The sequence below is a fragment of the Diorhabda carinulata genome, chromosome 3 (assembly GCF_026250575.1).
Source record: "Diorhabda carinulata isolate Delta chromosome 3, icDioCari1.1, whole genome shotgun sequence".
Lineage (NCBI taxonomy): Eukaryota > Metazoa > Arthropoda > Insecta > Coleoptera > Chrysomelidae > Diorhabda > Diorhabda carinulata.
Window position 1 is genome coordinate 12,773,191 of NC_079462.1, and position 25,434 is coordinate 12,798,624.

Here is a 25,434-nt window from a genome sequence, read left to right on the forward strand (position 1 = left end):
TAGATTCAATATTGAGGATTTGACTGTACGCTATTTTAATATTTTGTTGTTCAAAGATTCCAGAAAGTTTATGGGTAACTGATTTTATTTATGGTAAAGGTGTATGAATGAGTGGAATAGAAATGTTAGAAATGAGTTTTTAAAATTCTGATTCCTTGTTCAAGTCAGTGTCAGATGTGTTATACAAAATGGTTTCAAAAGATATGGAGGATATGAGTTTTCATATGTTTCAAATAAGAGAACGCTTTATATATATATATATATATATATATATATATATATATATATATATATATTTGGATTGTTAGCACATTTTTTTAAGTACTATTTTAATTTTTAAGCTCGATGCAATTCCAAGAAGTAGGCTGATTTAGGTCTCAAATTAACCATACAGAAGTGATTCGTTACTTGAAGATGAAGAATTTCTAAAAATTTGCCTAGTTAATTTGTTCTATTAACTACTTGGCAATTTCAATATTCAATCTTTCTTTCTAATACTAATGTTTTCGTTATCGAAGATTGACCTTTTTTTCAATAAAGATCACGCTTTTCGGAGAAGATGTAATATTATGAAACAAAAGACTTGAAAGTCTGCTCAGTATTATTTACAGGATGACTTAATAACTGTGATAAAATTCATAGTAAGTGTCAAAAAATCATAAATAGAATGCCAAACATTGAAATTTAAATTTTTCTAAATTTTCCTGCACTTCATCCATAACCACCTCGTTCTGGAACATTTGATTAATCTCTAGAATATTTTATACAAACATTGTCAACACTTTTGTTGAAAATATAGAAATACGCAGGTCAGAGAAGCCAAGCGTGGCAGGAAGATGCGTTATCTAAAAGGAAAATTATATTTTTTGTGCAAAGTAACATAATTTTAACGAGGAAATTATATTGATTACTTTAATCAATTATTGTAGCAAACATGAGCTTTTTCAATAAAAGTGAAATATTATAAATCAAAAATAAGTGCGTAATCCAAGTTTTAACAGGATTTGAGTTATTTTTCAAAATTCAAGTCAAAGTTGTAAGCAAAATTGAGGATTTACTCACAAACAACAAAGCAAATTGAAAAAAGGGTGTAATAACCAGTTTTTCAAGTTTTTTTCTAATGTTATACTTCTTAACATCTCCAAAATATAGATTATATGTCAAATTAGTATGTAGAAACATGGAAATTATCGATTCAGTGTTTAGTAATAGTTGTTTTTTACTGGCAATTTGGTACGAGTGCAAATAAAGAGTAGCTTTTTGACTTTCATATCCAAAATAGGTGAAATATCAGTTAAGTTCTCAGAGGTTGCTTGTTCATCTTGTCTATTAGTTCACTTAAAACTTATGCACACTCACTAACTTTATTCTAAAGCACTAATCCCAAGGACCAAGCAAAATACGCAAATACAAACGGGTGATATGTGTGGAGGGTTTTACTTCTACTTATTTACCGAGCACCAATTAATAGTTCCAAAAATACACACATTTGCCAGTTAAAAGCCAATTAAGATACAAGAACAGTAAATACAACAATCTTCTAGACGAATAAGAATTTCTCACAGCAGTATCTTTATAATACGAAATAGTTTTTTTTTTTTTTAATTTGGTAAATGGACGACTGAACTACAATATAGTATCTGCTTCTTTCACGAATATATATTGCTACTAAATAATATAGTTGATATACAAAGTCTTATTTAAGTACATTGAATATTTCCGAGGCTCATTTTTATTGTATCCGATTTTATTCCCACAAAAATTTGAGTTCTGGAATTCAACGGAAAACTAAACATAATAAATAGGGAAAATTTTTCAAAGATTTAGAGTGCGAATTGTGTAGCACGATGGATAAAAACAACAAAATAATTATTGTTTCATCAGACTAACGCAAAGATAACAAAACCCTGGCATACTGTCAAACATAGAATAAATATTGAAAAAAACCTCAAATATCGCTATCGGAAAACTGACATGGTTAATATGAAAACGGCATATTTCGAATCCAAAAACAATAATGGTCCATAGCAGAGGGGGTACATGGGCACTGGAAATGATTTATCGGTAGATATTTGTAAATTATTGTAAGGTTTCTCGTATTTATTCACACTCTTTCTATTCATGGGGTGAATTAATGAAAACTGTCTCTTACTTTCCCAATTCATTTACACACAATATAAGTACTATTTATAATAATTCACATATAAATTTCACTTAAATAATTTATGCGATTACTTTAATTTGTTTTATTCACACGACTATTTACTTAAACCTAACTTACTGTGCTTACACAAATCATTTATATACATGAATAAATTTCTAAAAAGTTCTAGAACAAAAAGAAGCAGAAGAAACTAATCAATAAACTTTCCTAGGAATTATTTAGAAAAAATGTAGATGTAAATAAACCACCTACTACTACTAAAAAATTATATACAAATAAACATTAAACGAATTCCCTCATTTATAATAAATTTGAAAGACACCGGCCAAAAATTTTTAAAATTCCATAGTAGCTGGAGAGGGTCGGCCCAGGGAACCATTTTGCCTGTATCTTATATCTCATAGTATGATTAGTAGAGATAGTGAATTTTTATATAATTTCCGAATGTACCCCTCAAATTTCTATTCATGAAGACAGAAAAAATATTTGTTTTGAATTATTTTTTAATTTTGCTCACACTTCATTGATATACATGATGGTTCATTCCAGTACCACGAATTGATTGAACATTCGTTCAATATGTGTAATTGTCAAGTGCGATTAAATTTATTCAGATTCAATATAGTAGAGTAACTTGTTCAATTCTCACATTGTAAAGTATGAAAATGATAAGAGTATCGTCACGTTTTATATTTTTATATCGAACGTTACTTAACGAGGAGCCCCAATTTATCTTACAGATTTGAAGAAAATGTTCATATTTTGGGCTCACGATAAATTATCACATTCAAAATATTTCAAATTATACGAAATTACTTGGAAAAAAATTACTTTTTATCGTAGAAAACATATCCGGTTGGAATGTGTGTTGCCAAACGAAGTACTGAATTCTTCAGGAGATGTTAATGTTGCAGTGTAGATATTTCAAGTTGAATCTCGTTGATTTAGTGTTATGTTATTTTTAGACACCTCTTGCTTCGCATTTGAATTTATAATCGTGAATACTGAGCGACGTTCTGAATTTTTATACGCACATTTTATAATCTTGTCTTATCTCGGTTTTATCCTGTGAATGAATATATTACAAGTTTATATATATTTATATATATATATATATATATATATATATATATATATATATATAAATATATATATATAAATATATATATATATATTTTCTTCTCCACATTTTTCGAATTCTAAAAAGTGAGCAAATAAATAACAAGAACTTCCCTAATAATTAGATGGAAAAACAATGTAACCAAACTGCCTGATATGATAGAAATATATAAAAAGCCATGAGCAGCAGAGCTCTATCACGAAAGTCGAATTTTTCGTCGAATGAAGAATTTAACTAATACACAAACAAATCTTTCCATAAAATTAATGTCTTGGAAATGATATCAATTTCTCAATCTTATTTCTTTATATGGAAAATTTGCTATTCCTCAATAACTTTTCATTTCACAAGTTAACTCTCTCTCTCGAATGAAAATTCATAATTTCAATAGACCCGGTGGTCTCGAACCCTCTTGTTCAATTCCAATTAACAACAAAGAAAAAATTGTCACAATGACAAGAAAAATCGAAAATGGGAAATAAAAAAAATCACCCTAGCAACGATCATACTCGTATTATTCATTAAATAGAAGGCGGTCCAGTTCAACAATTACAACGATTTCGGGCGTTGTGTGCTAAAAGAACTGAAGAAGAAAACTTCTTCTTCAACATCACCCCTTCTTGCATGCGAAATTCGAACCCTCTAGTTAAACTTTTTCTGGCCAAAAAATAAGAAAATATAACCATAAAACCATGACCATAAAATGAAGAGGGGTCGAGATGGAAAGTTTCGACCTTAGACAGGAAATAATCTCGCAACTAATTGAACCTACATGTGAAATTTCATTTTTCAGTCGCTTTTCGTTTGACCTGCAGAGGTGAGCAAAGGTCAAAAACCACTTATTTTGCACTGTGATTCCTAGAAATATTCATTTGTTTTCAACCAAACTGTACTGTAATAACATCAATCCGCCGCCAAAAAAGCCATGTATGCTAATTTTGAACCAAATCGGACCAATAGTAATTGCTCGAGAGACGAAAATAAGAATTGTAGCTTAAACAGCTACAGACATTCGAAAAACCATCATAATCGTGTTCAGGAGGTCTCAAAACATGCGAAAAATGATGTGCCCCCCATTTTTCTTCTAGTTATGCCTACCGTAATAGTCTAATTTTTCCTTTAAAAATTCGACTAATAAAAACAAACTTCAAACGTATCCCGCGGTTTGTAGAAAGTATATCAAATGTGTCACGTCTTCGCCAAATCTTAGAATTCTATTATAACAGGACAGGATCGACTCACAACCTTTATCTTGGATTTGTTACCCCTTCCCTAGATGGAAATTTCTCATGGAACTAATAGATAGCTGGGACTGGATGCTTGAATTGGTAACTAGACTCATTGCTGTGTCCTGGAATATAATCTCTACCATCGGAGGCTTTATAGCATTTCTCACACATCGCGGTAGGTGGATTGATTTTAGAATTCACCAAACTTCTTTCGGACGACGATTGCTAATCAGCGTGCGCTCTTGATACGAGCAGTGAACAAATCTTGTTGTGGTTCTGTAGTAACTCCATCTAGCTTTGTCGGTACCTCTTTACAAATCCATAGTTTTGTCGAAGGCAGGGTCAGGCTCTTCTCGCAAATGGTTCACTCATTCCTGTAGGTCATGGTCTTCTTAGTCGGTTTTGTAGGAATACTTTCGGTTTTCCATTGGGCATCTTGCTTATGCGATAGACGACATTATTGATCCCTCACTTAATTAAGTATGGTCCAGATTTTGTAATTTTGAAGAAAACCCCTTTCTCCACGTTGGGTTGGACAGCCATATTTTATCCCTTTCTTTAGACTCGCCGTATGTGGCTTCCGCATCGTATCTTTTTTTCTTTTCCATTCTGTCAATGGCAACTTTAAGATTAGAGCGAACCAATCACAGAAGTTGTTAATCTTTCATGCTTTTCATAATAAACTGAACCCTTGTGATTTAACCACTTCATCATTCTTCACAAGTTTGTTTCTGTAAGTTGCCGAGTTTCAAGAACATGTTCATGGTATACTCTTGCTGATAGTTAGGCTTTCTTTATCGTATTCTCCACACAACTATCCACTAACTAACGAAGAAAGCTACTTCTTTGCTTCAGCCTTAATTTGTTATTTCCTGATTGAGTATGTTAAAATATCATTCTTCTTTCTGATTCCAAAGCCTTGTTCTGGAAAGGCTTAAAATCTTCCATTCGATAGCTTTCGTTTTCTATTCTATTTATTCTAAATGTATCTAAATTCTGAATTCTAATTCTAAATTTTTCTTTTCATAGTTATAAAAATATATGTTGCGATTTGGATTTTTTGGTAGAAAAGGGATTTTCAGATTTGCTATTTGCTCAATTTTCTATACCTCCTCTAAGTGAGATAATAATAAAAAAAAATTATTTATGTTCATCGCTTACCAAGCAGTAGAATATAAAAATATCAAAGTGGTAATATTAAGGAATAGGAGCTTGGAGATTTGGACAATGGTTTCCTCTGTGTGGTATTCACAGGTGAACGCAGGTATATGTAGGCAATAGATAACGATTTATTCATTACCTTTAAAGAAAATATCTAACAGCCACCACTAATGTTATTTGTCACTCAATATTGCACTTAAATAAGAATATATTTTATTAATGGCAGCATATCTTATCACATATATCTGGAAAAAACGTACATCAATTATTATAAATATATATTTGTATCCATAGATACTGTGCCAAATGAGACTAATGATATATAATATACAATATACTAATAACTGATAATGTTCTTATCAGTAGTAGATGGTCAATAACTTTCATTACAAGATTTTAAAAATAAAACTTTATCTTACAAATAGCCAGTTTCGGTCCTTTGTCCATATCTATACTCTATGTATCGAAGAAAAATAGTAAATCAAAACATATTCACGCATAGTGCACGTGATCAGACTTGAAATCGCCAAAACCAAGGATGTAACAAGACAGTATTTAAGAAATAATACGGTTTTATACAGCAGATGAATAATATTGATTAAAAATAATTATACACAATTATTATAACAAAAATAAACAATCTAAACGTAAATTTTGGAATAGATACGAAGTGAACGGCCAAAATATCGAAAATTCATTTGATATATGTGTATTGAAACATTGAAATAAAATTTTTCACCTCAATAAATACTTTTTATTATTCCTCATCAGATGACATTGAGCCCCTACTGTCATCAACATTTATAATAAGGAGCTCAACGTGCACATCAATGTTTATATTACACATTTGGGTTTCAACCTTCTCCTGAACATGCTGAATACACTTGTTCCCCTTTCAGGTGTGATTCTCTGAATAGCTTCGTAGGCTTCGTAAAAATGGGATTTTGAAAATTCTGATAACACGAAATGCGTCCATCTCCATTACACAGAAGACATTATCTACTTCCTATCAAAATTCCAAAAACAAACCATAACTAAATCTATAAATAGGTCTTCTACTCCAGTTGAAAGACTTCGACTTGGATTCGAAATGGATCACTCACTAACAATTTGCAAGATTCGTTGCCAACATTGCTACATGATATTCCATTATTACAAAAACAGATCACAACATTTTATGCTATTTTAACAAAATACTTCTTATTATTTTCTTCTTTGTCCATTTTGGTAGAATATTTTATTGGTTTTATTGTCTAATACTCGCTCACTTTTTGTTCAAAATTTATCCATAGATATTTATATATTCAACACTATATCATTTATGTGAATATATTATAAAAAAATTTGGTAAGATGATTTAAAATTTGAAAATTTGTCACTGCGTAATATACACACTTCCAAATTGTTCATATTCACGCCTAGAGCAGTTTTTGCAAGACCTACTCGACAGACAGACGTGGCTCATAGTCACCAAGTACTTACGCTCGCAGACGCCCACAAGTTTCAGTTTATCAGAACTTATTTTTTTGGAGAAGAGCAAGTCCACGGCATCAGGATACCAAGGCAAGTCTTTTCCGAGGACTACAACCTTTGGAAGTTCAAGATCAATATCTATAGACATCTCCACACAGTAGACACCACTTGAATAACTTGTGTAAGAGGATTTACACTCTGCTTGTTTTTCAAGTAAAAAATGCTTGCTCCGCTATAGACCAAAACTTGAATTCTATTTCAAACAAAACGAATCACAATCGAAACTTGCAATATCGAAGATAAGCTGCGAGAATGTTAAATATTCAATATAGGTAGATTGTGGATTTATGCTTTACCTAGATGTCGAATGTATCGGAGCGGCATTGCCTAGTTTCAATAAATTCACCAATTATCGGGCTAGAGCCTAGAGTTTAAGGCACTCACACATGCTAAACTAAGGAGACTAGGAAAAAAACTTCGAAGTATAATATATTGATATCAATATTAACAGTGATGTTATATAAGTTGTACATTCTATTATATAAAAGTGATTACTTCTTTATTTTTGGTTAGATTGAAACAAGTTCAATTAGTTCTCAAGTACTCATTGTATTTTCCTCATGATTAATTTATGTCGTTTATTGAAGTCTTCCTCTTATTCTCCATCCAATCACCCGACAATTGGAAAAGACAGGATGTATGGAACATAAAAAAACGTCCATTTATCTTCTATTAATTTCACATCTCTATCCCCAGACTTTAATATAGAATATTTTGGAAACTCACTAAATTTATCAAACATCAATGCTACATCAAAACTATAATGGATGTTTTTTAAGGCTAATAATATTTTAATCATTGCAATATTTGATCCGTTACATCAAAAAAATTTGCTTTATTTCAAAACGTCATCACTTCGATTTCACATGATGAATGTAATCTCAAACTATCCGACAAAATATAGTGAATTTAGTGCTTTTATAGGAAAAACAATTTATTCAAATTCCAAACTTATGTGGTGGCGATTGTTGTTATTAAGACAATCGTTTACTACTTCACAAAGTATCTTTTATATATAAATGATGAACCGGTTTCTTGATAGTGAAAATTCTCTTGAATTTGATTTGCATATTTTCAGCTACTTGCCTTAAACGAGAGATGCATCAAGGCCGGTCTTTGACTGCTGTTCGGGGGTGATTGAACTTTCTCAGGGTGGATACTCAAACTTTTAAGTCTCAAGCTAATATTTAAGAGATCACTGTAGAACCTCGAAGGTATTGTGGGATTTTAATACAACAGACAACTCGAATTATGGGCTGTGTAAAAATATGGTTGAAATTTTTCTATAATTGGGCAATAATCCAATTTCTATTGTAGAGATAGAGATTAGTTATGATTTCACTTCTGAAAGAGCCAATTTAATGATTAAAAAGTCACATGGTTACAATTAATAAATTTGTTTAGAATTACTGCCAAAATTTTCAGAGCAAATGGGAGAAAATAATGATATAAATTCTATTGAACTATACTTTATAAATCTATGAAGAGATGGCTTGTACTCAGAGGTTGAAAATCCATTAGTTCATGTTTATATTCAATATTTTTAGATAAGAATGTATGTACAGAAGTGCTGTAAAAACATAAATTCTATTCAGAAATTATTTACTATCACTAGGAATTGGAAATACTTTGTCATAGTATTGAGACATAAGACGAAAATTACATTGCAATTTTAGTTTTAAACAAATCGTTAAAAATCTGACAATTCTAATGCCATAAGAAAAAGTTCAAGAAGTATTTCTATTTAATAGAAGGAAAAATATCGATAACATATTTACAGTAAACGACATGAACTCAGAGGCCCATGTCTACGACCATCTCGTTTTCGAGATTTTAGTAGCATTGATTTTCTAATAAATCTTGGAAACTTTGGCTATTCAACCTCGGAGAGAAACAAAAGAGTGGACAGTGTGACGTTCTACTGTTTTCCATTATTCCCAAATTATTTGTATGTCTTTAAACACATAGATCAATCAGATCCTTTAGATAGCCAACTCGAGTTCTCATTTAGCACCATCTCTTAGTTCATTGATAATGCTGAACTTATATGAAAACAGCACTTTCCTTTCTGCTTTTGGTGGTATATTTCAAATTCAATTCTTCCGTCCAGTTATTTTTCGAAACAATTCAATGGAATTGCATAAAACCAAATGATCACAATCCATTAAATTGTTTTGGCTAAAAAAAGGTCAAAAGCTGGTCCTAAATATGATACGAATTTTCATATTTAATTATGGGAAGAAATAGACTTTAGAATCGAAAAAAAAATGGAACAAACACCTTTCCGCAGCTATTTCAGTTATCAAGTGTTTGATTAACTAAGATTAACTACGCATCCACTATTTTATGTCAATGCTGCTCTGTGATTGGCTGGATATCGTAACTCCCGGTATTATCTTTCCGTCAAATCTATAAAGGTATTACTTAGTTGTGCTATTAAACCAACAGAGTAGGTACGATACGGTTCATTCTCTATTCCCGTACTAGCGGGTAGATAAAAAAAGAAAGATAAAAAAGTTGAAAACCCAAAATAGAATAGAAGAATTTCATGATATGGAGAATAAAGAAGATGATATGACGTTTGTCCACATTGATGTACGTTTTTGAGAGCACTCGAGGAAATAATGTTTCAAGTATACATAAACAACTCGAATAGCACACGTCAGATTTGACATATTCACATCAGTGTTGTCATAACTCAAAACTAGCAACACTCGTAGAGTGAATTAAAAACTCTTTATAGAAATTTGGAGATTATTGTATGGGTTTCTTAGGTTTATAGGATGTCAAATACTCAAGTTGCAAGTTACTTACTTATTATTATGAAGGTAATGGTTAGAAATTCCCAGAAATTATTTTTGTAAAATGTCCGATTAAAAATTAATAATAGTTGAAATAAGTTGTGAAGTTGTATCTGAAATTTTTCAAAGGTTTACAGAAACCTAATTTCACCACTATCAAGTTAAATTAATTGAATAATATGAAATATCTCCACTGCAAACGAATAATGGTGACAAATCATGCCTGCCGAACAAAGGAAAAAAATTCCATTGGAGTAGATTTGTTATCATAGACTTATGAAACATCTCAATGATGACTCAATTATTTTGAAGAGACACATTTCAAATTTGAATAATAAAATATCTTCTTAAGGACCGAATTTGAAATTTATATTTCAATTTTTATCTTTACGCTAAAAAACTCAGAACGCTTCCAAATATAATACTATATTTTCCTATTTTACTCTTATAAAAAAGCACCGTAGCTGTGGAATATATATTAAATTTCTTAATAATTTTTAAAATGAAATACCATTGGTAACAAAAATAGTTTCATCAATATTTGATAAAAGTTTGGAATTGTATTTAAATTTAACCGAATCTAACTATTAATAAAATTAAATAGAAAACTAACAAATAATATATAAGAATTTTCTCTATCAGATAGAATTCATCTCTACCATCCTAGCAACTAGCTAGATGAATTTGTTACAGCTACGACAATTATTTCTGATTACAGTCCTCAGTTCTTAGATAGTAATTTTTGTTTATGCCAAATCTTTGCTAAACTTCCCGTGTAAATAGTCCTTTGTGGAATTCAAAAATTGTTGTATCTGGAAATATAGATATCCAATCTATCAACGGACTACAACGTCCTATTTATAAATGAAATTGAACAATTTTCTTCTTTAATCGTTGCTTAACAGCTCTGACTCCATACTGATCAACCATTTAACTTCAGCAGCTATAAACGCTCATTGAGTTGTATCTTATAAATATCAGCCTCAAATCTTCATTAAAAAACTGTTGTTTTATTCTCCTTTAAAAAAGAAAGGACCAACAATAATAGCGACAATTTTGGGGTGATACTACTTCATTTGAAATGAACGTAGCTCCTATTACCCCTTCTTCCTTTATCTACTCGAAAACTTTATTACTTTGTAATCTGTCGCATAATTGAGCTCCACCAAACACTTCCTTCATCTCCCTATAACTCTATCTTTTTTCGTAATTATATTTCTTCTTTTGTCTTTATATTCATCATATTTCCTTTTGCAATTGCTCTAGTACTGCATAGAATAATTATTGATTTTCACAATACTGAATCAATGTTCCCAACCACTTGAAATTTATCTGCTGAAATACATACCCGCCACTGTGGAATAGCGTCTGTTGTTCCCTATTAAAGGCATAGAAATGATCAATATTCATCGTGATATCTGCTGTATATACGAAAAAAATATGAAACATGGTTAGGGATTATTTTTTGTGGAAATATATTTACTAATATGCACAATAAGTATTGTAGTGACCACTCTTATGTTATTACTAAAAGTTTGTTGAAATTGGTCCAGAGTATCTAGAACAAGAGACGTTTTTTCATTTGTTGATTATCTCAACATTTTTTTTTCGGAGTCGAATGCAGATATATATGCACAAACTCAAGCGTTTGTTGTACAATGAAGAAGGCGATTATTCCTCAAGCCAGATCGTGACAGTGACAGAAAAGGAGTATTGTTGGTAGAGTACCCGTGGAGACACATAAATTCAATGACTTCTTGGTGCTATTTACAGAAAAAGAGTACTACATATTCTTTCTTTTGAAAACACTTTTTTTCGGGGAAGAAGATTACAGAACGGTTGAGACAAAGAGGTTACATGCAGCCAAATTTCCTGTAACCACAGCTAATTGCGAAATATGTCTTAAGATTGAAAATATAAATTATTTTGGAACGTAGATCTAGGTAGGTTATCTGCTTGTTTCTCGTTCAAAACGATACTGAGAAAACATGACTTTTGAATACTGTAAAGTGATCTAATCTCAAAATATTTCCACTAATTTCTCATGACTAATTTGAGTTGTCAATTGATTCACTTGTACATAAGGATTGCTATTTCGTAATGTATTGATTTTGATTACTTTCAGTTTTTTATTTTTCCAATAAAACTGTTATTGTGGTGATATTAACCATATATTTGTCCAAGCTCCCCAAAAAACTATAATACGATGCTTAGTTTCTGATCAAATATAACTGTTTCCCAAACAGCAAACATACAATTAATTCATAAAATTTAATATAACTAAGAAATCTGTCGAGAAACATCCATTTAGCATATGTTTTATTGGGTTCTCCTGTATTCATGATTCTATTATTTTCATTATTTTGCTTTCCAGTTGCTAATAGCGACTAAGCTCCGACACTGATTACTTACGGACCATCATCTCCGACTTTTTTCAATGCAACTTTTGTGTTCTTCAATACAAAGAAATACAGATTCATGCTGCATCTCGAAATAGACATCAACGAGGTTTAAAAATAACCCATGGACTTTTATGAAAACAAATGCAACCGGTTTTGTAAAATGTTCATTTCCTTTTATGCTTCTAATGGTTATCTTCACGATAATTTTGTGCTTCTTTGAGACAAGCAAGATATTTATATAGACCTATTGGTATTTTCTATTTATAAATTAAACTTACGAGTAGACTATGGCAAGTAAATTCAACTGTTTGATGAGAAACAAATTTGAACAACTTAAACTATTTTTATTTATTCTATTGAAATACTTTGTTTATTCAAGATAAATGGAAAGTTTCCCCATTTTATCACTAAAAATAACAAAATATTGAATGTAATAAAAATTTAGTCAATTTAGTCAATTATTGATAACATAACAACATTCATTTAATAACATGTTGTTGTTTGAAAGTATGATAGTATTTTGTACAAATAGCACTTCTGTAAAAATATCTTTTATTCAGTATTCGTGCCGTGAATGCTAATTCAATGAACGCTATGACTACATACAAGGGCTGCTACTTAAGGGATATGGCAACACAAATATGATAGAAGAGAAGATAATCAAACGAAAGAAACAAAGAAGTTATTAATAAATATTGGTTGATACATAATGTTCACGAGCAAATTGTATATAGTAGAAAATAGGGAATATTTCAGGTGGAATGTCATTTTGTCAATAGACAATGGTGTAGACATGAAAGAAAGTAGTGCAGGGATAAAAACACTTCCAGAAACTACTTCAAGTAATTAAAGTAGAAGAAACAACAAAAAGGTTGCGAATAGTCTGGTAAAAGTAGGAGCAGAAATTAAACTCATATGCATCATAAGCCTTAGAGTGTTTGGTCATGAAGTACTTCTTTGAAAATCTCTCAGAAAGTATTCACAGTTGAAACCAATAAATTTCATGTTTCTTGATCCATAAAAATAAACTACTATATCGAAAATATTAGAACAGGACTATACATTTTACATAGATAAGACAGAAAAATGTGAAAATTAGATGATAAATTCAGAAAATTTTGTTTCAATCAAAATTTTCAATCCACAATTGGAGGGTTGAATTTTTTTTGTTCTAATATATTGGAAATCTTACTTACTGATCATATTCTTATCAAATTGGAAACTGGAACAGTTTGGAAAAAAATTACCAGGTTCTCTTTTCGTAGTTATAAAGGTATTTTTAGTACTGCGTTTTGACGGGTCGATTAATGAATCTAGGTAGAACAATTTATTGTTGAAGCGGATACATGATCAAAGTTGATATATTCCCAATTTTTCTTATGTTTCTAAACCAATTATAAATTGATATTAACAACTTGCTGTACATTTCAATGATTCAATTAATTAGGTATTATATACTATATATTAAACAACGGTATAACTTGTGCTCCTAAACCATTCAATATTTAGTGTAGACTGTTAGAAATTTATTAGTTACTAAATTAGTCTTCAATTCTTCTTGCCACTTTTCCCTCTCCTCAGTTACTTTGCATTATTAATTAATATCGTAACGGCAAACCAAGGATGAAAATTGTCACTGCTGAGTTTGTTACAAAACATTTCTATTCAACTAATCTCACATATTCTGTTAATAATATATGCATATGGTCAGAAAAAATGTATCCATAGTTTTTTTGTTGTATAATAATGGACTTTTCAAGAAATTTTGAAAGTTAGAGACCGACCCTTATTATGACAACTACACTTCCTTGGCTTCAACTACTCAATTCAAAATTTTACTACAAATATAATTATTAATTATCTTTACCAATTCATTCTTTCTATGAATCTTTTCCAACCTTTCAGTCTCATCGAGTCGTCCACTTTTAACTTTGAGAATTTGTGTTGTGTTATTATTGGTCAACGGATCTTGGAGTTTTTTCATCAAAATTATAAGTACAGTGTAATATTTTTCAACTACTAAAAGATATGAAAAATGTTTTTTCGTTGATTTTTCTTGTCACTTATTATTTTTCACATAAAAAAGTTAATTTCAATAACGATGATATATAATAATCTTATGTATTCACAGATTTAAGTCGGATTTCTATATAACTAATCAAGCAGTATCTCAGTAGTACTAATCAATTATATTTTCCAAAAAAATATTCTCACTTGAAATGAAGGTGTTTCATATTTTGATCATAAAACTGGGATGAGGAAATACAAATATTTTGCATCTCTCTTTCGGAGAGAGTATTATTTTTGTTTTTAATTTTCAGTATATTTAGCTTAATATACGATTAAAAAATAAAGTAATTAACAATACAAACGATGTTTTTATAAAGAAAAAGATGATAAAAACATTCCATTATAAAACATTACGAAGTTCATTCAAAGCTTTAAATGCGTACAGAATTGATTTTTGATAATAGAGTATCCAACACAAAGAATTACTCATAGATTATTGGAAATTTAATCGTTTGAAATCAATTTGACGAGACTAAACTTCAAATTAGTACCCGGGATATAGAATGATAAAAAAATCATGACCTATGATGATGAAGTTCCAACCCATTAAAGAAGGTGAGTGTAGAATACATAATTAACGTAAATATACCGTAATATCACTAATTACACCTAAAAACCAAAAAACACAAAAGTTCTTGCGATTACATGGAGTTATATAGCATACTGTAGTAGGGTCAACATATCTATATCGATCTAGAAAATAGCTGTAACACGTTATATTGAAAAAACTACAGTTAAATGTTGAATATTTATATATAAAATTACTCTGGTAAAGGTTTTTAAACATTTGTATTTGTTTAATTTCTATCAAACTAAGGAAAAACAAAACTAAAATATCGTTGGTACTGACTTTTTATTGTTCTGATATATTGGCGGAGCATTTCACTCCTCTCGTCACTTCAAGCTCCCATATTTTCTAGAAACATGATAGAATAAATAAATTTATGATAACATTTTGCAGTAATGCGAATTATAGGAATTTATGAGTTCATTTGAGAGCTGTTCGTAGTTTGCATACCAATTCCAATTATTCTTACAAGCATCCATCGTTTGTCTATCATATTTACTATCTTGTCCGTTGCCTGTATTTTTTTTACTTGTAATATTTGCTAGAGTTTGCATTTGTGTTCCTTGCTTTTGGTTAATTACCTTTCGTATTATCCCATACCCACACCTAGTCTTTCAAACTTTTAAAATATTATTTCCACTTTCCTTTTATCGCTCTATTACGAATATCAATTTGTATTTATTTGTTTTTTCGAAACTACAATTAATATGCAAAATTAAAAAAAATTAGGAAGGCAGAAATAACTCGATTGAATACCGTTCGTTAGCGCAAATATGCATAAAAAATTAGAGCCATTGAAAAGAATAAGAATCTGTGAGGTCAGTATTTCATAAACTTTCAGAAATTTTGTATTCAAAATAGATACATGTCCAAAAATGTTGGTTTATAAGTTTGCATTTTCTCCGTCCGAGCAATTATGTGTAAAAAAAGCCATAATCAGAACTCATGTTACAACAAGTTATAAAATGATCAAAGATATATAAGAATTATTCAAAATTACCTGGGCAATTCCAATGATTGGACGTTTTATTTGTTGTTCGTCATTTATAGGTGGCATTTTTCATGAAACTATAGAAACAAAAAAATTACAAATATTCAACTTCTTTTTAGCCATATCAAACTTGCTTAGATTCAAATTCGTATTTGTCATTTATTCAATTCAAACAATTGCAAAATTAAGTTTAATTGTAATCACTCAATAAAATATATCAAAATGAATCATTTATTGAGATCTCTCTGTGGTAGAGCGTTGTTATAAAAACATATAAAGGCCAATACCATTATCAATTTTTCAAGATTTTCTACATCCCTGTTGTGAAATTTACGTATCTATTTCAATATATTCTTTATAATTTTGCCTCTTTGTCAACTCTTCATTTTCAAAAACTTTTTGAAAGTTGCCCTCATATACTATGCAGATTCTAAAGTATGATGAAATACAGGGCTTGACAGGTATATTTTATATGTTTAAGAACTTTTCAATATTTTATATGGCTGTCTAACCATGATTTTATAGAAATCTCTCACACGTTGTTACATTTTTTCTTATATTTAGTCATTATTATTGACGCGCAGGTTCTCTTGATTTTGGTTACAATTACCATCACAATACTACATTGTACCCTAGTTACTTCAGTCAAAGATTTAGTTTCAGGTATCAAATCCGAAATTCGTATACCAGGTAATCCAGATTTTCCATAGCCCAACACCGATATAGTCGTTGGTTGTTAAAATTTTGAAGAAAAAATCTAACAAAAATAACTACATAATCCTCTTGGAAATTTTCCTTGGAACAATTATAATCACTAAAGAGAAAACATATAAAATTTATTGATAAATGTGATAGAGAAAGTGATGAGTTAGTTGTGAAATCAACTGCTGAGTTCGCTAACTAAAACCTAGTTTAAAATCCTGGAATAGAATACAAATCGTCTTACCAAGTATTGTTAACAAAATGAAGAATAGGTTAAATTACATTATCACGTTCTCATGTTCATTCCAAGACTAAAATATGTGAGAGTACTAAATATGTCAGGTAAGTAACAGTGAAGAATTATTTTTTTGAGTCACAGATATAGAATTCACGATCAAAATCAAACTTAGTGCTTTATTAAAATTACGATAAAAATTTGTTTGATACATTACTTGATTTAATAAAAACTCCAGAAATAATCTTGGTTGCTACTAACCTACATGATTAATATAAGAGTTGAAAATGAAATTGAGAAAACATAATCATATTATTTGAAATTCTTAGGCACTTACTCATAATAAGTTATCATTATTCATTTTCTTGCAAAATGCTACCAATACAATGAAGAAATATATTCTGAAAAATATGTTTTATAACCAGAACTTCTCGTAAAATAAGCGTAAATTTGAGTAAAATTGAGCAAAAAGTAATTTATATTCCTAATCATAATTAATAGGTGCGACACACTCAAAGAAAAACTTCTGTAAAACTTTTGTACAAGTAATTAAACAGCTGAGTACTAAATTAAAAAAAATCAAATAATGTATCAAATATTATGATAATATTATTTATCCAGTCTTAAAACGTCATATGTTATCTACAAAGCATTCAAAGGGACTGTGTTTCCGACGTAATTAAAAACATTTGTCAGGAGAGATTATATGAAGCGTTGCCTGTCAAAGATCAGAATATTCTTCATATAATTTGGATTGGATTTTACAACTGGCATGAAACTCAAATAACTATTTCAAATAGGATTTTTTTCTTTAATTGAATTAATAAATTATATACCCCATATCCCAAGACAAAGCATTGTTCTGACAGGTACCTTCACTATGTTCTTGAATGAAAGATATAATCCATCCTCTACGAAATTACTAAAAAAATATATGGATAATTGCGAATGAATGCTATGGAAACCAATTAAGAAGAGATATTCATGTATTGAAATGAAATTCGCAAACAATTGAGATGAATCTCAATCTAAGATGAATTGGTTGATTGCATCACCTTTTTCCTGCTTATAATAGACAGTAATGAGATATATAATATCAACTATTTAAAATTAATTAACTTACCTATTGCTAGACCAAGTTAAACATATCATTCTAAGAGATGGTTCAATTTTTGGATTATTGTTTTCTACGTTTTCATCTCAGTTTACTCCTGATGAGATAATAGCTTTTTGTTCAATGCTTCATTTCTTCCTTTCCTTCCTAGTATTACCCTTCTTGATTCTATTCTTTGTCTCTTCATTCTTTCTACTAGATCTTGATCGCTCATGTCTCTTAGTATTTTATAGTTTATGCGTAACTTTTATTGGCCTCTCTATAATTTTATTTTTTTTATTCCATTATTCTCAGTTCCACTTTCTCTATCTTTAGCATCTATCTCTTCTCCATACATAATTTTTTTTTCTTATTAGCTTTCATTACTAATGAAATCATTTGAACTTTCACTGTTTCTAATAGTCCCCTATTTTCCATTTTCACACAGTTCTCTGTATCTCAATATTTTTACTCCACTGCTATTTATATTCAATTTTATTTTTCCACTTTTTGTTGTTGATTATTATAGCATGTGTTTCAAAATATTTTCTTGTATCTTTACTATCATTATATTATCTGCATATATGCGACTATTTCGCTTAATCTAAAAATAGAGTACCAAAAGTGCAACAGAATTTTGAGAGAAATTCCTATTCTAAGATTTATTTATTCAACCCAAAGAAAGATAAAAGGAGATATTGGAACTTAACTTCAACACCAACATATATAAATGAATTGATATTCGCAGATAATTTGGTTTTCTAAGCGAGACCGAAAGAAGGTCTAGGACATAATTCTAATAGTCACAAAATATGCACAAAAAACTACAATTTCATTCCTCATAGTGATATTGAGAATATGTTACATTCTTTTGAGGATCAAATTTAGTTCTATATTTTTGTTTTATATATACACTATTTAATTTGATTTCGAATATTTCCCAAATTAAAATGGACTGGAATTTAGTTTATATTGACATTTCTAGTTCCGTAGAATTATTTCCAATACACATCATCAACAACCAGTAAGCGCTAATATATAATTTTCCTAGCGGAGTCTTGTTTCCAGACTTTTAATCCAATTTATATTTATGTTTGAGACAAGTAATGTGTAAAGAAGTTTTAGTTTTGATTGTCAAAGTTTCATATAGGTATCGCATGACCTGGTAATGCTTTCCAACAGCAACTAATAATATTCGTTTAAAGTGCTAAATATGAGAATAATTTCATCAGCATAGCTTGAATTTTCGAATCAATTCAATAATTTTGATACATTGTGGTCGATCTCAATATTTTACGTTTTTGGATACCAATGTACGTTTGTTTGAATTTTTGATCAATACATTATCTTTAACGATGTAAAAAACTTTTTTGAAGTGAATAAAGACTCTGCAGAAGGTCACTCTATATTTAAATGAGTATTTAAATACTCATACATATAAAGCTGCCTGGAATATTATGGGAAGAGTAATAACAATAATAATTATAAATTTACTTAATCCTTCCTTAACTCAACCGAAAGCCAAAAATACTACATGTTATTAATAAAAGAAGCATATCATCCAATCAGTAATAACCCGTTGGGAACTTTTGTTTATTTAAATCCAACTTCTAAACTACTTGCCAAGGATTACTCCAAATTGCACTAGACATAATAAATAGTCCCATTTATTTGTTGAGAAAAGAATGTATTTGTGCGATTATTTCTACAGAATTAATTGTATTAACTTATAAGAAAGCAATGAAACTCTCTATGTCATTTTAAACAAATTATTTGTCTTTACGACAAGCTCCTGTTTCAGTTATTACTTTCTAATTTGATTTTTTTTTTGAAAAAATTCTTCTGGCGTGAAAGTGGTCGCCGAGAAACACTAAGTTCGATTCATTGAATTTTACTATATCTTTTTCCCGTCATGTAGCATGTTGAATTGCCTTAGTGAGAGAAAAATATATTCAACTGCATATGAAGAAGTTTCTTCGTTAAAAGTTACAGTTGTAGTCACTTGAATCGATTTCCTATCTCGAAATAGTTTGTGAACAATGTTTTGAAATGTTCTGAATAAATTTAAGCTTACAGAGGTCATAACTTTGACAATTATTGCATTTTTCTCCTTTAAAATGGCTTTCGCCAGCTACGAGAAATACTTCAATTTCGAGATTAAAATCGGAAAGCGTCGTGTAGTTATTTCTTAACCGTGGTCATATTTGTTGAGTGTGTTTTCGTTGTATTAGTATGAAAATAAACATTCTTAGTTTTATACTGTATTCGTGGTTAGTTAAGTAGATCTGTAGTTTAGTTTATTTACTTTGATGAAATTTTTATACAATGGAACACTGAGTATCACTCTTAGTGGGTGTATAGTAAGTAGAATCATGTAAGTGCAAATCAATTATTTTTTGCAAGGAATTTATATTCTTCCCGATGTCCTACATGAAACCATATCAGACGTTACATCTGTATTCGTACAAATATATTTGCTTATTTTTCTATCCTTACAGTCAACTTTCTTTTCAAAGTCTCAAGATTCCAAAACATATTTTTGACATTTTTCGTATAAATATCAGAACTTATTGAAAACGTTGTCTAAAGATTTTTGTTTTTTAGAAGCTAGTAATCAATGAATTCTTTCTCCTATGATATGTAATTAGATTTGATGATGAAATTTTAATTAACTGCTTTTATCTAAATGTTATTTACGAAAGAATGTGCATCGAGAGAAGAATCTGAGTTAATATACTAATCATGTTTATATCATTGCTAAAGGTGAATTGAGTTTGACACATTGAGGTTAATAGCAGTTCCTAAATATATTTCATGTGGAAAGCTTACCATTTAAACATGTACATACAGGTTTTTTTTTTAATTCATGCTCATATGAAATTAAGATGGGTTTTTGTTTTTTCTATAATTTTAGTAAATCAAAGAACTTAAAAGTCTGTACTTTTCGTGCACTCGCAAAGGACTAACTACAGGTATTTTTTCAATATTTTTGTTTCATTATACGGGGCTAAAACCCTTACTTTATTGCATATCAAAATTTTTTTTCAAGATGAAATTTTATTAAAAGAAATTATACCTTAAAATACTTGCTTTATTTAGAAATATTTTTATTCCTATATTTTGTTCCCAGTAGCTGCGGAGAACAAAAAAATAAGTAACATAATTTATAATTTGTTTGATCAATTGAGTGAAAAATAATGAAGATGTCAAATGTAATAAGATTCATAATAAATGCTGGAAATAACCACCTCTAGCCACAATACATGAACGTAGCCTACATGTCATAGATTTACGTTTAGAAACAAAATATACAATTTCAGTCATCACCTTCTAAAGGTAATATCTCGAAAAGGAGTGAGCTGAGGAAATTTTGTTATAGGAAGTACTCATCTTGAATTTTGTCGCATGAATTCAGAAACAACCTGTATATGTATATGTCGTTACCTCGGGACATATCTGGACAAAGCTCTGATAGAAGATTCATCGAATTATTCGTAAAATTTGAATGAAATTATCAAAAAATGATTTCGACTTTTGCATGTATTTCTCTTTTTTTTTTTCACCAAATTTCCTTTACTTAGGAGAAGTTGTTACGTGACCACGTTCAATTCTCTTCCTTTCTGCTGACGATCTGACGAACTGACCTTTTTTCAGTCATGTGACTAACTTTCCTATTTCTTTTTATTATAAAATCCATAGGTTTGACTATTATTTTCGCATCATGCCGAATGCCATCATTTACAAATTTCCATTTTGACTAAGACCGTCATTCTTATTTGCTTGAATCTCATTGTTCAGATAGTAGAATTATTCTTATTTCCTGTGTTACTTCACTTTCATCTAAATGACTACGCAGTAATCGAATATTTTGAATTGCAGCTTGTGCAAAAAAACTCCGCAATGGAATAAAACTGATAATGTGGAAATTATAAATTAAGTTTTTATAAATTGGAAATACTGGCTACATGGGAAAATACCCATTATCTAAGTCGCTTCTAGTAGTTTCAGCTGTATGTTTTTCTAGCCTCGATTTTACTCTTCTTTGAGTGATCTGTTTTAATTTAAGCATCGTCACCAAAGACTGATTGGGGAACCACATAAGCGCGCAGTCCAGGAATTAACAAAATCGGGATCGAAAAACAAATTATTGTTTATAAAAGCTAAGAAACATGCTTTTAGCATAGACAAATTAGAAAAGTGAGAAATAAGCTTGGTATATGAATGAAAGTACCGATGAGGAAATTAGTGTCATCCAAAAAAGACACCCACCAAGAAACACTTTCGTACATCTTACCGCAGAGAGCAATTTCGAGCTAATGAGGGAAAAGAATTATGGAAAGGAAAATCCTACCTATTGAACAATAATCTGAAAAATCATTAGGACAGCCGGACTGTGATTCAGATTCATATCTATTGCTTAAAAACCGCAAAGTTAGTTTAAAAATGTCATCGAAAGCACCCAGCGCTTTTATAATATAACATAATTTAACATAATTTTTAATTTGGAATTATTTAATGATTGGGAACAAACACCTCCTGCTACCGTAGTACACAGTATTTTCACGATAGTCAATGAGACGTTCTAGATAAGTCAGTGTAGTTCGAAATGACCGTCGGTGGGGTATTCCTACAATTGTTAGAATGTAAGAATTAATGAAGAATTTTTCCTGACAATTTTAAGATGTGAAAATTCCACATAGGTCACCTACGAGTATATTCTTGCGTGCTATCAATTAGATGATCATCATCATCATTAAGCCTTTCAATCCTTTGAATTATGGCTATCGTTTTAAGCGCTCTTGGATTAGGCATTTTGTCCAACAATTTTCTATATTAATGCTCTTATGCTCTCCTCTTTTTCATCTCTCCAAGTCTTTCTCGGCCCGCCTCTTTTCCTTAGCCAGAATGGGATCCATTGCGTTATTCTTTTGATCATTTCAGTTGGTTTTCTTCTCATTATATGACCAGCCCAATTGAGTCTGTGCTTTTATGCATCACTGTACTTTCCTTTGTCAGCTCTTTCTCTATTTCTTCGTTTTTCTTTGCTCTCCTTTTTCTCTCCTTTGTGATGTGTGGACCTGTTATAGTTCTCATTACCCTTTTCTTGGTTCTTTTAAGCGATCAACAAGAGCTGGAGTTTTTGAAGCAATGATGATTGTTATAATCAATATTTATGGGGTTACATACGTTCACTAGGCTCCTATAAAATTTTTCAATCAACATTACTACCTCCAAGCTATTGATGAAGAAAAAAGAACCCGAACAGTGGAAGAATAAGTACTGGGTCTTTACAAAGAAAATGCGCCAGCTCAAACAGTCATTGCTTATCAATAGGTTTCTGATCACTTGTTGAGTTTCCCAGTGTTAGTTTAACTGACTTATTAAGCATCTTGTTCTGAGCGATTTCTATGTTTCCTAAGATACGAACATTGAAATTTAACTGTGAAAAGAAAAGCACACGCGTCGTGAAAACATAAGAAGACTTCCAACACTAGTACAATCAATGGGTGGTACGGAGCATTCTGGGGTCAGGAGATAATATCTTCATTCAATATTCACACCTCCTGAGAGCGGCGTCATCTTAAACTATTCACAAAACAAAATTTTTTCCATAATCACAACTCATTTCTTATACATTCTAATTCTCCCCTTCCATACAAACTGATATTATTCATTATGTTTTTCGTTAGATACTACTTTCAGCAAAACTCACTCAAACAAATGTTGAATAGTAAATACCCGACTTAACTATTCATAATAGTAGATAGTCATAACAGCAATGTGCCCTCAATAATGAACACAACACCATTTTCTAATTACTTATAAATAACCATTATATAATATTCTATTAGTGTGAAGATATATTATTAGTAGATTCATTGGTATGAAACACTTCATGCTGAATGAATCTGAAACAAATCATAACAGACCAATGTGGATGACAAATTTAGTAAACTCCGATTGAATTGACAATAAAATGTAGCTGGGTGTGTATGTAGATAATCAGCTGTTTCCATAATTATTACAGAAATTCTTCTAATTAATATGCTAATAAACATATTTATTTAATATCATGAGTTATTTAATCGTTTATGATAGTAATGAACATTTGAAGAAATATTAAATTTTATCGCCACAATGTGAGTTACAAGGGGCACTGTTTATTCTTTTATTGAAACATTTTTTTCACCAAATGAAATATGTCATCGTCAACTCAAAGTTCAAAATTTCTGACAGTAAAGGTACGTTTTTGATTTTCATGCGCTCTTATCCAATAAATTGAATCAATCAACTCATCTAAGTTTTTTATAATTTAGTAATATAAAATAATACTTATATTTCTGGTATTCTAACCAACGTTAGCTTTCCAAAGAAGCTGAAGAAAGTTGTATAAAATTTGTTATTATTTCAAAAAACTGTACAAAAGTAATTAGTAATTAAAACACAAAACGGGATCTGGTCTCATGAGAGATTGAATCAATGATTTATGTGCCTCATAGTTCTGATAAAACACTTTAGTAGAGTAGGACACAGTAGTGGAAGTAGGTGTGTATTGAAGATACGTGTCGACCAAAACAAGTAATCAGAGCGATGAAAAAATATTTTAGTGAACTTTTAGAGTTATTACAGTGTTTGTAGTGTCATAATTAATGTAGTAAATGGTGTAGGTAACTAAGTTTTAAGTGTGAATTTTGTAAAATTGACTCTTTTATTTTTTAATTCACTTTTACTAAGTTTCCGACAGTTCTGGAAAATTTTATTAGAAAACCAGAAAAGATATCAAGTTTTCGATTCCACGGCCAATTAGGCATCCAAAGAGAAAGTAAATAACGAATTTTTGAGAAAATTGTATTTGGAAAATAGAAGAGATTCGAAGTTTTTGTCTACAGTGACGGGAAGTGATTAACGAGTTTTCGAAGAAATTTCAGAACGTGTTATTCATAAACTAGCATTTATACCAAATTTCCAACTGAACAACTAATTTTTGTAAGAATTCTAGAATATTTTCAGAAACTAGCACAGGTACCGAATTTTCGACTTATACCAATTACAAGAATAATTCGAGACCGAATAGATGATTTAATGAAAATGATGAAAGAACTGAAAGAGAAAACATAAGTCCAAGAAGAAATGAAGAAGGATCAAATGAAATGAGAAGGCATAAATAAGAAATAGAAGAACTAAAGGAAGAAATGGGAGATAAGCTGAATGATGAAGTTGCTACACAAGCGATTGCAATGGTAAAACAATAAAAAAGCTACTGATGTTTAATTGAAAAATGTGCTCTCTGTCGAAACTCGCAATGCCTTGAAAGCGTAGTAAATCGCATTGGTTTACATTCCTGAGACAATTCAACGTTGTACC

General features: G+C 30.2%; 1 protein-coding gene across 5 annotated transcripts in view; it reads left to right on the forward strand.

The window, feature by feature from the left end:
* Nucleotides 1–25,434, forward strand: part of LOC130891045 (sodium-coupled monocarboxylate transporter 1) — a 91,751-nt gene that overhangs the window by 20,902 nt on the left and 45,415 nt on the right. The window contains exon 1 of one of the 5 annotated variants that reach the window (XM_057795539.1): nt 20,164–20,429. The exons of 3 other annotated variants lie outside the window; for them this stretch is intronic. The gene's annotated coding sequence lies outside the window, so the exon portion shown is untranslated. Of the gene's footprint in view, nt 1–20,163; nt 20,444–25,434 lie in introns of those variants that run through there. One more of the 5 variants, XM_057795538.1, reaches the window with a different exon arrangement.